The 15,269-nt window shown below is 37.2% G+C and overlaps 1 long non-coding RNA gene across 1 annotated transcript in view; it reads right to left on the minus strand.

Moving 5' to 3' along the window:
* Positions 1-569: 569 nt before the first annotated feature.
* LOC106482780 (uncharacterized) overlaps positions 570-15,269 on the minus strand; it is a 70,082-nt gene continuing 55,382 nt past the window's right edge. The window contains exon 3 of the long non-coding RNA XR_010883581.1: positions 570-1,382. This is a non-coding gene — a long non-coding RNA (uncharacterized lncRNA). The remainder of the gene's footprint in view (positions 1,383-15,269) is intronic.

Consider the following 15,269-nt stretch of genomic DNA (forward strand, 5'->3'; position numbering starts at 1 on the left):
CTAATTAGAAGTCTGCAGTGATCAGCTTATAAAGAACATTTTTTCTTTTCAGACTAATTCATTTTTTTCATGGTAAAAAAACAACTGTATTTCATTGTAAATTGCAGTAAGTTAAAACAATTTTTGCTAGGGTAATTTAAAGGGCACAATCCCCTCATAGGGATGCATAGATATCATTACAAAAGCAACTTTATGCTAGCAAAGACATTCCAATCGAAAAGAAGAGCAACTGCTGGAATATATACTGTATACCATTTTCTAAAGGACATAGTTCCTGTCCTACAATTTACATGAACAGACTCAGCCATTCAAATCTAATTTGGCTAAGCACACAAACATTTTTCACATACATATTTTAGCAAATGTTTCACTCTGGACCTTGTTAAATAATACATGCAATTTATAATCCATTGAGAGAGTTTTAACTGATGGTAAGTTTACACAGAAATACATTGAATACTCTGCATACAAAATTAGCAAGCAGGTGTCCTAAGATGCAGATGCAATTGCATAATTTAAAACATATCTGCATTTAAACAATGACATGATTTGTTCTAATTTTAGTGAATCATCATTTGCTCAGTATGAAATATAACACATTAGAAACAAAGTGTTATGTCAAGACAGATGTGTGGAAGACTAAGGGAGGACTACTCGCTTTATACATATGCAGCATTAGCCTCTCTTTAAAAACAAAAACAAAGTGACCCAAATGTTCTTAGGGAAAACTGGAATAAGTGTGTTGACATAATCCGCACAAATCAATGCCTTCAAGACAGTAATGAAAATAATTGTTCATTACACATAGTTAGAAGTTGCAAATTTCTTGGAAAAAAATTAATAATACTACAGAAATCACAGAACAACCAGATCAATCAATTTATTTCTATAGCTATTACATGTAAATAATACACGCATATATCTAATCAAATTAATCTCTGTCTACATTGTTTTGGTGGTTTTCCTCAAAATACCATCATTTTCTTGAATGCAGACATTATCTAAAACTTTCTGAAGTTCTGTGATTACATCTAATCCACACCTTCAGGTACAGCTGAAACTCAAAAGTCTTCATAGTCTAAATAGGACAAGTACACCACACAGTTCTCTAACAAGAGGAAGCAGTTGCTTAGAATCCATTGTTTGGTCCAAATATTTTCAAAAATGAAAATTGCTTCATATTGCTGGAATTGCTGTTCTGTGGGAAACCTCTAGAATCTGAACAACTCCAGCACACATGTATGTGACACTACTCTGCCTTCCTAGGCAGTTCTTCCAGTTGATCTTTCTTCTTTTTTTGTTCTTCCTTGTTCTTTCCAAAGCTTCAGCAAACTGAGGATGTGGCTCAGCACTTCTGAGTGCTCTTCCAATTTGTTTCTCTCCTAAAAGGAAAGGATAGCTTACATTACCTAACTTGCAACTGAAAAAATAGCTAGGAATTAGCATTACTGTACAACTCAATATTAATGAACATAAGTTTAGAATAATTTTTAAATATCTGAGCATTGGTAATATTTTTGTAAGCATATTTGAACCCTGAAGACTACTAAAACTCTGCAACAACCTACTAAGTGTGACTTACCAGCAATTCAAATACTAATCAATAAATAAACAAGTAAAATCACATTGTCTAAAACATTCAGAAAAAATAGAAGTACATTTCCGAGACTCTTTACTGAACAGCACTAACCAATTTAGCTTCTCATCTCTGATTGGCACACTGGAACTGAATCAACACAAGCCTTTAATGTTCTCCTTTCTGTTACAATCTTTTCTTTAAAAGGCTGTTTTTTCCTGTAGCTGCTATGAGCGTTCCCTCCCCTTCCATGGCTTTTCCCTCTTCCTCCATGAGCTTCTATTGACTCCCAGTAACTACTTCATATGTGCACATACTTCTTAGTTTATCCCAATTTCTTTCTGATGCTGTCCTTTCCAACTGCATCTGAGCCCCTGATTTCCAGACAGGACCCAACCATCATTGATCCTACCTGCAGTTTCTGTTCCATCATCCTTTCTCCCTCTGTTTCTCTGCAGACACTGATGAACTCTGGTTCCCAAAAGTTTTCTGCCAAGGACCTGTCTATCACATGACTCCTCTTCATTGACCTCTTCCATTCCCACCCTACCCAAAACATCCAAATGTGCAGAAGAAAGGGATGCAGTGCTGACACTCTACACACACTGATTAAAAAAAAAGGGGGGGGGGGCTCCTGCTGCAGAACTCTCTTTTTCCTTTGGTGGCATTTCCACAGCCCAAATTCAGCCCAAGGGAAGAGCCTCTGCTCACCAGAGACAGACCTTTACATTCTGAAAACCCAGCCCTGAACTAATCTTAAGATTTCTGGCTGGGTAATTCATTTACCCTCCTTCCCTTTTGTATTCAAGACTAACCAGGCCTCACCTAACTTCCTATTCCCTTTCCTCATACTCATTAAATAAAATCCACCAATGCTGCCATTTCCTCCTTTTAGCTTCTCACTCACACAACCACGACTCCTTGTTTAGCCTACTCTCTTTCATGCCATACAATTTCAGTATGCAGGTTCAAGTTACATATCATTATCGTTGTTAAATTAAATCAGGAATGAAGCTGTTAATAATGAGATGAATGTTTTTTGCATTGCATGTATCCTTCAGCTGAACATGTTTACTTAGAATCAGGACAGTAGGAAAGACTTCAGCAAACTATAGCAAGGCATCTATAGTATGCAATCGATCTCAGTAATTGTCTTACACAGCTGTGAATTATGCTCCAAATTATTTTTCTTGAGCAGAAAAGCATCGTAACTTATTTTTCACTGATGTCTGAAATTTCTGAAGAAGTGCAGCATCTCTGGAAAACTTTCACTCTAGAATAAATAAATAGTTTTCCTGTTTTACTAAAATTAAAAAAAAAAATCCTTGTCAAGACTGGTAGTCAGCCTAGACACAGCTGAATGAATCTGAGGAAACAAGGGCCTGTGAGAAAGCCTATCCAGACTTGCAGAGGCCTTTTACTGTTCCTGTGGAGCACAGAAATTCTTCCAATCTTTAACCCGAATGGCTTCATTAATTCATGCTTTAACTCCTGCAACCATGGGGACAAGTTAAAGTTGTAGACTCTTTAAAGTTTTTTAGCTTGGAATTTTTCTTATCACTGTTTCAGCACGTTAGCTCTTACATTCATCCTTTCTGCCTCATGGGCGATGACTACAACACTAGGATAACATCAGCAACACCTCCCTCCCCCCCAAGTCTCTTTGAGTATATACATGTTAATGAGAATTTTTAAAGCCGCATTTGCTTGCAAACTTGTCCTCCTCACATTGCATCTTACTACCTAAAGGTTAAAATCCACTCAGGTGGATGGAAACTACCATATTTGGAAATCTACTCCAAGTAGAAGAACTCTTTTTCACCTTAAACATGGACTAAAGCAAACTCAAATCACAGTGGTCTACTTTTCAGACTTAGTTGTAGTTTTTTCTTGATCAACTCCAGGGTGTAGGTCTAACACATGTATCAGAATAAATGATGCCTTCCTTAACCTTAATGATCATCTGACATTAACTTTCAAAAGAAATGCAGCCCGTAATTTCTGCTACATAAAATATTAGATCTTAAAATCATAACATTTAAATTTATATGAAAGTAATTTTAGCTTCTTTGTAGTGGATTTAAAAATGTCACTCCAACTTCGAACAAATCCACTTGCTTCACATCGAACCATAACAATTAAGTGCTTGTAAAATGTTTACAATTAAAAGAAAAAAGTATTTTATTTTTTGAAATGTAGAAAAGCTAGTAAAACTGTTTGGAGCATGGAGTAAAAACAAAAAAAGGGGGGAGAGGGTATTTGTGGATTACCCCTTATGATGCAGTTATAATGAAGGCATCAGAACCAGAATTATCTACTAATAGTACTATTAAAAAATATTGGCTATTTTAAAAAGTAAACCTCTTCTGTCATGGTTTATTCAAATGTTTTTAATGCAGCTGCCCAAGTTAGTAGCCTGAAACACGGACCAAAAGAAATACATACAAACACAGACAGACTAATCTAATCAAATCTTAGACGAGCAGTAATATAAAAAATAGCTCATTAGGGTTGTTTCAGTAACTTGAGTTCACTGGAAGGGTTAGGAATAAGTAGTAAAAATACCCTCAGAAAAGGAAATTCAGGGGAAATGCACACAGATCAAGTAGGAGAACATGGAAAAGGGATGGGGGGGAGGGGAGAGAAAGATCAGGCAGAAATAAAACTGTATTTTCAAAATGACTGAAAGTGAAAAATAATTCACAGAAGCAACAGTAATTACCTGTATATTTAGTTGCTGCAGAAAGGCTGCATTTTCTTGATTTCTCTGCAAATCTACCAGTGTCAATTAACATTCCATTACATACAATAGGCTACCTTCTTACATGCACTACAATTGAAAATGAGAGTTGGTCTTCAAGTGCCTACTGTTTAAGACTTCCTTATGATTCAGCCATCAACTACATCATCAGGAGTCCAGAATAACTTGACTGAAGCTAGTGGAATCAACTCACTCCAGAAGAGTACTTACCATGTAATTTATACAGTTATGTCGACAAAATCAACTCCACTGAGTTTACAGTAACAAAGACCCATCTATGATAGGCTAAATGGGGGAGGTTCAGTAGGGTGTCATGAAAATGCTCATTTACTCTCTATATAGGAAAATGAAATACAGAAAAGAAGAAAAATGTAGCAGGTAAAAATAACTCCTGGAATACCCTACAGATATACTCAACCGAATCCTACTTACTGTTCTTAATAAAACAATTCCATTAAGTACCTGATACACATGGGCATAAATGGAGTGCTAGACAAGTGAAAGTACAGAATTAGGTAGGGAAAAAAAAAAGCTTACAAGGCAAGTTGCAACAAACTGTTAGGTAGAATTATGACCATGTAAAAAACATATTTCAATAGTTCAAAGGTCTGTAAAGTCAGTTACCTAATTAAAGTTTGACTCAGTCTTCCCAACCGAGTAATTATTCTACCTAAATGAAGAGGACTCCCAACAGCCAAGACAGGAACTACACAACCATAATGTCAACTGTAATATTAAATACAAGGAACAGTAAAGCAAATGTACAAACATATGAGTAAAATGGCAACTGTGCCAGTCTTTGGATAGTCTTATATAAGAGCAGCCACATGCAGCCACTGTATATATGATAACAGAGTACATCCTTTCTTAGTGCTTGACAATAACCACTTCTCAGTGAAGGCAAACGTGCTGCTTGTCTGAAGCAGCACACTTCAAATTTGTTAGCACTGCCTGCATGGATTACGCTAAGTATATGATAAAATTGGCTCTAGCACTAGATTGCTTCATATAGTCTTACAGAGCAAGGGATGTGTCCCATCACCTTCCTAGGTAATGCTGTCTCATGAGCTGTCTGAATGACATAAATAGAACTGAATGTATCCTTTTTATTCCATGGAAACTAATGATGCACATCTTCTGATGGATAATGCTCCATTAATTTTCACATACAGAAAACACTCTGAGAGACACTGGGCTCCTGTAATTTCTTTCGCTGTATTGAAATTGCCTGGTTTTGCTACCATTTGTGCTGGAGTTTATCAACACTGAATTTGCGTTATTATTACAGTACATAAACAGAGTGATCATGGATAAGATTTTTTCATTTTTCTTTTATTCTCCTTAATAATACCTGCTAATCAATTCCTTTGAAACTTGGTTTGCTCTAGAGAAGTGCCCTGGTCCCAAGACCAATTACTCGCTATTTGCTTCTTCTCCAAAGTAGCAAGAAAAATTGCTCATTTGTGAGTATCTCGAGTTCATCATTAGCCAGAAACAGAAAGAAAAACAAGATATTAAAGCTGTTTGTGATAGGTGGCAGCAAGTCTTTTGCATTTATGCATCTGTCACAGGCAAAACAGTCTTGACTGGGGGAATTTCACTTAATTTAGTGCCAGTTAACAAACTTTTAATTACTGAGTCAAATATAGAGAAACAAACAAAGAAAGACATAATTATACACTTATGGAAACGAGCTCAGATTCGGTCCAACAAATCTCCTCCCCGCTTTCTAGTCCCACTCTCCTTGATTTCGCTGCACATTAGGCTCCCCGCTCCAGTAAGACGACGGAGGGCGCTGGAGGTTGGCGGCGGCACGCAAGGGTCCCTCCTGGCCCCTCCCCGCCGGCCGCGCTCTTCCCCCGCCTTCCCCGCAGGCCGCAGCCCCTTCGGGGCGTACCTGCTCCGGCGTGGGGCCCCCACGGGCCGCAGTCCCCTCAGAGGTACCCCCTGAGCCCCCGGTCGTGGCTCTCCCCGCACCTCTGCTCTCACACACTCCTATGGCTCCTCCGGTCTCTCCCAGCCCTGGCGCCTCCCGCCCGTTTTTTAAACGCGGTTGAGCAGCGGCGCCGTGCGCTCTTTCGCTTGGTTTTGGCGCGCGGCTCCAGCCGTTATGGAGCCGGTGGGAACTGGCTGTGACGGGGCGCACAGGGCGGGCCATGACCCCCTCCCACACAGGGCGCTCTCGCAGCCGCCTGCTACCAAAGCCCGGTTATGTGCGATATAACATCTTTCGAGGGACTTTGCCTCCTTCAAGACCTCTCTGGCTTAACTTACTAGCTGGTTAATTATATTGTGCTGCATCACGTTAAATCACATTAAGAAAACAAGGGTTTGATATGATAGCAATATCTGTATGATAGCCAATCATGTTAGAGCTTTTAATGCTTTTCCAATATTTTGCACGCAAATAAAGATAAAATGTTTGTTATTTCATTAATGCCTCCTCACTAATGTACACAATGTGTCTTACCCCCAAATCTTCCTAAATTTCACAGCCAAAGCTCAGGCCATTTCTTAGGAGTACTTTGTTGCTCTCAGCAATAAAATGGAAATTTCCAGAATGGAGGAGGAAAGCTTCTTGTTACCCATAGTTGTTGACAATAGGTTCTCCACAGATTTCCTTGTGAAATAGTTCATGTGAGAGAAATAAATCTCTCTGTCTGTAGAGCTAATCGTGAATGAAAGCTGGTGGAGTAAGCAATACTTGTTAAAAAACATTTTGCTGCCTTCACAGTGGCCTGCAAACATGTTTACAAAGCAGATGGGTCTGAAGAGAGCAGTGAGTGGCAGATGGAAGTTGCAGTTATTCATACTTGCAATGTAGACCTGTGCTTGCAAGAACAAATTTTGTGAATTACAGTAACTGATAAAAAACATGTTGCTTTCTATATCAAGTGAAATCTTCATTCCTCTCCAGGTGATTATAAAACACCTACTGATTCAGTGGACCCTAACAATATATATCAGAGATCCCTGCGGCATTTTCTATTTATATGTTTTTTTCCTGCTCACCTTCTTAATGTGATGGATTTGTTTGGAGGTGGCAGACTCTGATGAGGATTAGGTTGGATGCATCAGCCTAGAACAAACTGTATTTGGGACTAAGAATCAATCTACCTGGTTGGTTGTTTTTTTTGTTTGTTGTTTTTTTTTTTTCCCATGACTCTACCACTGATTCATTACGTTGCCTTGGGTAAATGGCTTAATGCTTTTTGTCTGTACTATTACGTGTGTGAAGCTGACACTATCACTAAAAAAATGTATTTCAGATCAGAAATGAAAAATGTCATGTTAATAAAACTAAGAATAAAAGTTAAAGATAAAATATGAAGAGGCATTCAAGTATGCATCAATGCTTTGAAGTATTTAAGCTATTGGTGTTGCTATTTCCTGCTGGTATGCAAGTGATAGCAATTAAATTTTTTTTTTTATTATTATGATCAGTATACATGACTAAATAATATCTAGACAGTGCATTTGCTTTAAATGGCCGTCAGTACAGGGGGATCTTTTATGTTGCTATTCTTGTTAATATATTTGTTTTAGGGACACTTGCATTCACCTACCATTTTACTTTCCTCTTAGTCTGATTCAAACATTTTCTGAGGCTTTTCTTTCTTAATAGAACATATTCATATAGTAAGTTAATGTTATAACCGTACCAAAATATTCTTTTGTAGTGTCATGTACCAGTTGGCTCAATGAGCCTATTAGAAGGCTTGAAATTTTAAAATCAATTGACATCCTAGAGCTGTCAAGTAGCCATACTAAAAAAAAGCACTGTGTAGTTGAAGCACCAGCAGAGAAGCTCAGGAGCAAGACTGTGCTTCTTAATTTGAGTACTGTCTCACCCAGAGAGATTTAGTCCTAATTTATTTTTTTCTGAAAGGCTACGTGAAAACAGTCCTACTGTATGACCATTTCATTATTATAGCAAGGACTGCAATCATTCCCTTGCTTATGCAACTGTAAAGTGTACCAACAGCAGCATTGCAAAACTCCTGATCCTATTCCATTCAAACAGTTATAGTAAGGAGCACCCAGCATGTGATAAAGGCTACCCAACATCAATGTAAAAAGTTGGTGCAATGACTAAAGGGTGCTTTGTTGCCCATAATCAACCATGCACCACCCCCCGTAACACTTGCAGATTAAGAAACTGCATTATGGATGCTCTGCCTTGCAGAAAGCCACAAAAAGAAATGTTCAGTAGTGCAAAATGCAACAGATGTGTAGGTAGCATTTTGCCTTATATTGGCATTTTTTTTTCTTTAAAACAACTCAAGACTACTGAGCTGCAACTGTGCAGACTGTTTTGCTAGAATACACTCAGTATTTTAAGAATAAACAGTACAGAGTGTTCATTTTGGTTTAAAGTATTTGGTGAACTGGAAAGAGATGCACTAGTAATACATTACAACAACCAGGATGAACATAAAGATCATCAATAAAATCAAGACAACCAGTTTCTCAGACTTATAACTGTACAGAATTAGACCTAATCCAAATAGTTTTAGAAGACCTACTAATTGTGCATGGCCCTTTCACTCACACTGTCTTAGAACATCAGAACAAACAGCAATTAATATTTGAATGTACCCTGAAATGGTGAAACATAGGTCAAATCACAGACTATCAAAAATGTGGTTATTTTAATGATTACTTATGAAGTATTTTTATTTTCTATGAGAAGTATAATCACTTAACACCAGCATCATGGCTTCCTCAGCACAGGGCATGTACCAGACAAAGTTTGACCTACAGAATAACCATCCGCATCTGCAACATTTGATACTCATCTAGAAATTACTTTATTGACAGTAATAACTTAATGGCTAGTCATGATAAGACATCAAAATGGCAGACAGTCATGCTTTGATTATTACAGAAGCCTTCCAACTTTTTAAATAAGTGTTCTCAATTCTCAGCAAATGAAAAGATTTTCATAAATTGTCTCTATTTTGACAGTCAGATAACTGGCTCGGATCACTTTAGATGAACATTTCTATCTTCATTCTTCGTTTACTGTATTAGAGGAGGAGAAATCCTTCCAAATGTAGTAAGGTAAAATAAGTGCTAGAAAAAAAGAAATACATGACTTAACCTATCCAGATTAAATTAAATAAAATTAACAGTAGAATAAACATTGTGAATACATATTTGCTTACACATGCTGACAACTCATATGAGATCTTAGTAGATGAGTTACATCCTGAACAGGAGGTACTGTTTGTGATCTTTTCTGTCTGTTTTCAGACCATATCAACAAAGCAATTGAAAATCTGCTTAACTGGAACACAGTTGTGGTTGTTTCCACTTACTGAAAGTATTGACAAAGCATGAAAATCTAATATGGACCTTTGCAGGACCTGGGCCGTTTTATGACTGATAAGTTTTTCATCTTTGAAATGTATGGATAAATTCCTAGTTTTCTTATGGTTATCTGCAACTCTAATGCATTTTGTCTGTGTTGAAGAAAGATATGAAAGTGTCAATTATGAAATACAAATGTCCCGTCATTTTGCAGACAGCCTGACCATTTTACATTACACCACAGATTTCTGTTCCACTTACTTGCTTTGTCCTACTTGTGCTAAGGTGTCCATTTTATTCTTTGAAAAGGGTGGAGCACCATGAACATACTACAGCATTTTCTATCAGTCACAGCTTCCAGAAGTGACATCACCGGTATGCTCTTCAGAGTGGATACTTTGTGCACATCACAGATAAAGAGAACAGTTGTCCCCTTTCAGTGTAGATTAAGGAGTACAACAGATTGGAAAATTTAACAGTAAAGCTGTCCCATTCAGGGCTGAGCGTTTCAGCAGAACACAGTGAGCCCTATTGTGAATGAAGGTAGAAAAAGAAATGGTAAAAAGAATTAGAAGAGAGAAAAGACAACTGCAAGATGTTAGGTAAGACCATCTCCAGACCACACTTGTATTTGCCTGGCTGAGGATAGAGAAGTGCCATAAAGGCATGGTAATTGAAAAAGTGGAAAAAATTAAGGTACATGCATCAGAGAAGACAGAAAAATAAAATAGGAAGTGAGGAAGAAAATATCATGGAGAAAATGCCAGCAAAAAAGCAATGAAGTAATGCATTTGTTATAATTACTCTGAACCAGCAAGCAGCTAAGGAGAATATTTTTAGTCTCCTGAGTCTTGAAAGTAGTTAATAATTAAAATAACAGAATGCTAATGAGCTTTTACAATGTGTAAGTGATGTGATTTGCAAACTTTAACCAATTATTATAATTTCAAGAAATACAACCTGGATTCTAAGGTCTGCAGCAGCATTGTCAAAATTTGTTCAGACTTTTTGAGTAGCCACAAAAACAGGGCAATTGGTCTTGAGATAACATCCTTAGCACAAAATATTTTCATTATTACATGATGTATCAGCTTGTGTTAGCTAAATGGATGCTCCTCAAGATCTCTTACAGTCCTGTGTAGAGCTGGGCAAGTGACAAATTTCTTATCTAGCTCAAAATTCCAAACAAATCAAATAAACGCGCACACGCACACACACACACGTACGGAGAGAGAGAGAGAAAGATTTAGATTTAGAACAAAGTATAGATGAAAAATACATTCATGAAATGAATAATACATTTCCATGAGATACCACAATAAGTAAGATAAATATGGACACTTGTTTCCAAACAATCCAGAGCGCAGGACTAAACAAAGAGTTCAGCACAAGTAGTTCATTTGGTGCATTTCAGGTGCAGCTACTAACCAATTGTATTATCATAGGACGTACTTACATCTTACAAGATCAAAGTCTAAGTGAAGAAAGGAACAGAACAATATTGAGTAAATACTTCCCATCAGAAATAAAAGGATGCATCCAAGTACACAAAAGCAGAACAAAATAACCCAGGGGAAGGCAGAACTAGGAACTTCTCTTGAAGGACAGGGGGAACTTTCTGAGCATTAGGAAGAGTACGGATCCTGGCATGGTTCCTCAGTTGCACTCTTATTTTGCTCAGGTGGGCCTAAATCTACAACAGTACAAACTGTGGAGAGTCAGGGCTGAGAGAAGAACACTTCATGAGCTGCTTAGATACAGCAACAAAGATGTAATTATGGCCAAGCGAGTGCAGCAAAATGGACTAGTACCAATAAGTCAGGAAATCTGTGCTTAAATGGAGTCATCCACCTAATCCAGTAATCCAGTAAAGATAAAGATTAAAAGGAAAGGTAGTGCGGGCAGAGATCCATACAAATACAAGAGGAAAGGAGAAAATGAGGGCACCAGTGCATGCCAGCTCCAACATAGAAAGTAGCACCAATTTCCTTTCGGGGAGGGGGGGGGGGCGGGTAGGAGAAGGGGCTTGAGACAAATAGCCTCCATGGGAAGACATGCTCATGATGCTGCAAGTGTTCTTGCTTCATCAGGATGTTTTCCAGCTCTCTCTGTTCAGTTTTCATTTACATAGGTAGTTTGATAGTGCAAGTTATACAACTTTCCTGACATAAAGTAACAGTAAATTGAGTTCTTAAAAGAAAAATGTTTTTATTTTCTCTGTGCCACTGCCTTTCCTCTAGCATCAGGAAGGTGAAAGAGCTGGAAACCAAGATACTTATTCATGTAAATAATTAAACTCACCGTAATCAACTTACTTATCCAAGCCTCATAAAAGCAAAAACCTATCTAGACTAAGAAACCTACAACTCAGCCAAAAATTATCCTCTCTGAACACTAGGAAAGAATATTCAAGTTTAGCTTTCCTAGCTCATAGAACTTTGGGCTGAAATAAACTCCCTTCTCCAAAAGCTAGACATGACCTAAAATATTCCTGAGCAAAGAATTAAGGAAAAATTTTCAACATGTCAGCACCCGAATATCCTTACCTTCTTGTAAAGGAAAAGGAACCAAACTTATGCTACAGGGCTGGCTGGTTTGTCCAGCATCTATTTTCCATAGAATTGTTCACTACACTAACTAGGAGGATTGACTGTCCTCTTCGTATCCCAGGTGCTCTCTTGAGCTGTTCAGAACCTAAGCTGCTATTCGCTTGCTGTCATTACTGGTAAAACAGGGTTTAGAGACCATCTAGATCTATGAGACAATTAGCTCTCACCTGGTGATGGACATGATAAGTTAAAAGAAGAGAGAGAGAGAGAGAGAGAGAGAGATGCCTATATCTATATCGTATGAGCCACAGGTCAAACCCTATTCACCTATCTCATTCAAGACAACAGTGGAAAAATTTTGTGCAAAAGGCAAACAAGAATTTGTACGTTTGTTCCGTTGACTTGTAATAGTGATCTGGACAGAATCCATTGAAAAATATCCACTGATTTCCTGCTGTGAATATACACCTTTATATGTCGTTCCTTGGACAGTTAAACCAGAACATCCATTTTTTCAGAACTTGAGTTAAAAAAAAATCAATTTTCTTCTATAGTGTGAAATTCAATACACCAATCAAAAAAGGATCCACAGTGGGAAAAGAAGTGGTTTCTTATACCTGCTATGTGATGATCCTGCATAGCAGGTGATAAACTGTGCAGTATTTCCAATAAATAGAGCTGAAATCCCTGCAACAGGAAGAAGAGAGGCAGTTCACTGAAGTTTCTTGATGTGTGGATGCTGAGAATATTTTGCATAAATATTATGAGAAACTGGTTTATATGTTTACAGGAAATACATAAACACAGGCTCATTACAAACACAATTGCCTGGGTAAATGAATCATAATGAATCAGGTTAGCATGCTGAAAATGATTACAAAGTTCATAGGACCATAGAAGACAGTTGTAAAGTTTAAAAATGAGAACTAAAAACCATTATCTTCTCATGTGAAACCTAAGGATGTCTATTACTCACTAAACAACAATTTATTTACATTAGCAGTGAAAACAAGAGGTTCTACAAACCACATGCTAGGTCTCTGAATTCAGATCAGAAAGTATCTTGCATTTGTCTGGTTGACGTGGTATTGGTAAACAACAAGGATTAACAGTATCAAGAACAAATGGTTTAGGAACACATTTTTTCAAGTTCAGCTTCTTGACCAAGGACCAGGCATGCTTTGAGGGTATATTAAGGGCAGGGGGTGAGGGGGGAAGGACGGGTTTAAGGGAAAGCAGTGAAGCCTGATCTTGCCCTCCTTCTCCAGCATGTGCGCCTATGAGTCTGTGTCTTTTTCTTAGTAAAATGAAACAATTTCTGGGGAATATATATAGGGTGCTGGAATCTAAGCAGAGACCAGCAGTGTTCAATGAAGATGCAAATTATGCATTATTTTTTTCAGAAAGATTTCTACTGAGAGAAACTCACATTACAAATATTTTGTCAGTTCATTATTTTGTGCCATTACATACATACAGCAGAGTGAGAACTTCTTGGAGTCCAAGCCTGGTTACTTGAGCATAAGATTAGCCTTAAACTATAAATATTTTTCTAAACAAAGAGCAAAGACTAGAAGTTAATTCATTACAGAAAAAAATTAGATAGAGGGTAAAAAAAAGTCTTTATGGCAATACTTGGAAAGCCACTACAGCAAATTGTAAGGAAAGTTTAAGATTTCTTAAACTGATTGCTTTTTTTTTCTTTAAACTGAGAGAAAAATATCTATGAAAGTTAAAAATTTTAAATTTTTTTGATTGAAACTGTCATCCTATTTAGCTTTATTTATTTACACAGTATTTAAATAAAGTGAGCCATACAATTCTCGTGACATGAATTTACAATAAAATGAATAAAAATAGACTCCCTTTCAATTTGAGAGGTGGGTTAGCTAATGCAAAGCAGGAGCTCTGACATTCTGTTCTTTTCCTGTATATCTCTGAACTGCTCTATGCTACTCATTTACCCCAAAGTTTAGAGAACTTTTGTGGAAATGTTGAAGTGCAAAGCATATTTGCTAAAAGACAGCTTAACCCAGTTTCTCTTATTCCATCTCTTTCACTGGAGAATGGAGGGGAAGCAAGTTGTAATAAATATAAATACATTAGGGACCTGTTTGAACACTCATTAAAAGACACAGAAATAGAGAAGTCTTTCCGCTAATTTTGAGACAGGTTACTAAGTCCCAAATGAGGGATTTCTTTTGCTGTGGATATTTCTGAAAGGACTTCTGTAACACTGCAACAAAGAAGTAAAGAAGAAACTTCACCATTAATGCTATTTTGTACAGGGGAAAGCAATATTAAGGCTTCCAATTGTGATCATACCTATGAAGGAGGACTAATAGCCATTCAGATCTTCTTAGTTTAGAGGAATTATAAACATGATTTTTACTCCATCTAAGTGTACAAGTGATTCCATATTGATTTATATTCCTTTCCTCTAAAGCTGTGGCACGGCAGAAAATTCTGTCTTCCTTAGGAATTAGAATGTTGTAAATAGTGTCCAAAATTGAAAAATTATTTAAGTTTTCATTAAATACTTCTATTCTAAATAGAAGAAACATGAGCATATGGAAGAAGATAGATTTTTTTTTCCCCTGTAACTGTATTTGGTGGGTTCCTATTTGCACATTCCCACAGACATGATATATTATTACAGAGTCTATGTCCTGCAGTATTTGACCTCAGCTGGAAGAAATGCTTGAGGAATAAATGTCCAGCAAAGTCATCATCATCTTTATAGCCAGATGAACATTATTAAGTCAGTAAAAAGGGTCACAGTAACAACTATGGGCATTCTAACATGTAGAAAGAATTGTAACTGTATTCCTGTAGGGAACAAGTGTTTTTGCATTGACCAAGAAGATAAATTTTGAGTGGTTTTCTATCTGCATTACATGGATTCCTATGGAAACCCATCAATTAGATTGGTCTTTGGAGCGGGGTTGATAGTGAAAGAAAGACCAGTTATTGTGGATAATACAAAAAATGTTTCATGTTAACTGAACTTTATCAAAATTCTGCTGAAATTTAATATACTCTGCCTTCTGAACATGGTTCAGAAGAGACT

The sequence above is a fragment of the Apteryx mantelli genome, chromosome 2, assembly GCF_036417845.1.
Source record: "Apteryx mantelli isolate bAptMan1 chromosome 2, bAptMan1.hap1, whole genome shotgun sequence".
Classification (NCBI taxonomy): Eukaryota; Metazoa; Chordata; class Aves; order Apterygiformes; family Apterygidae; genus Apteryx; species Apteryx mantelli.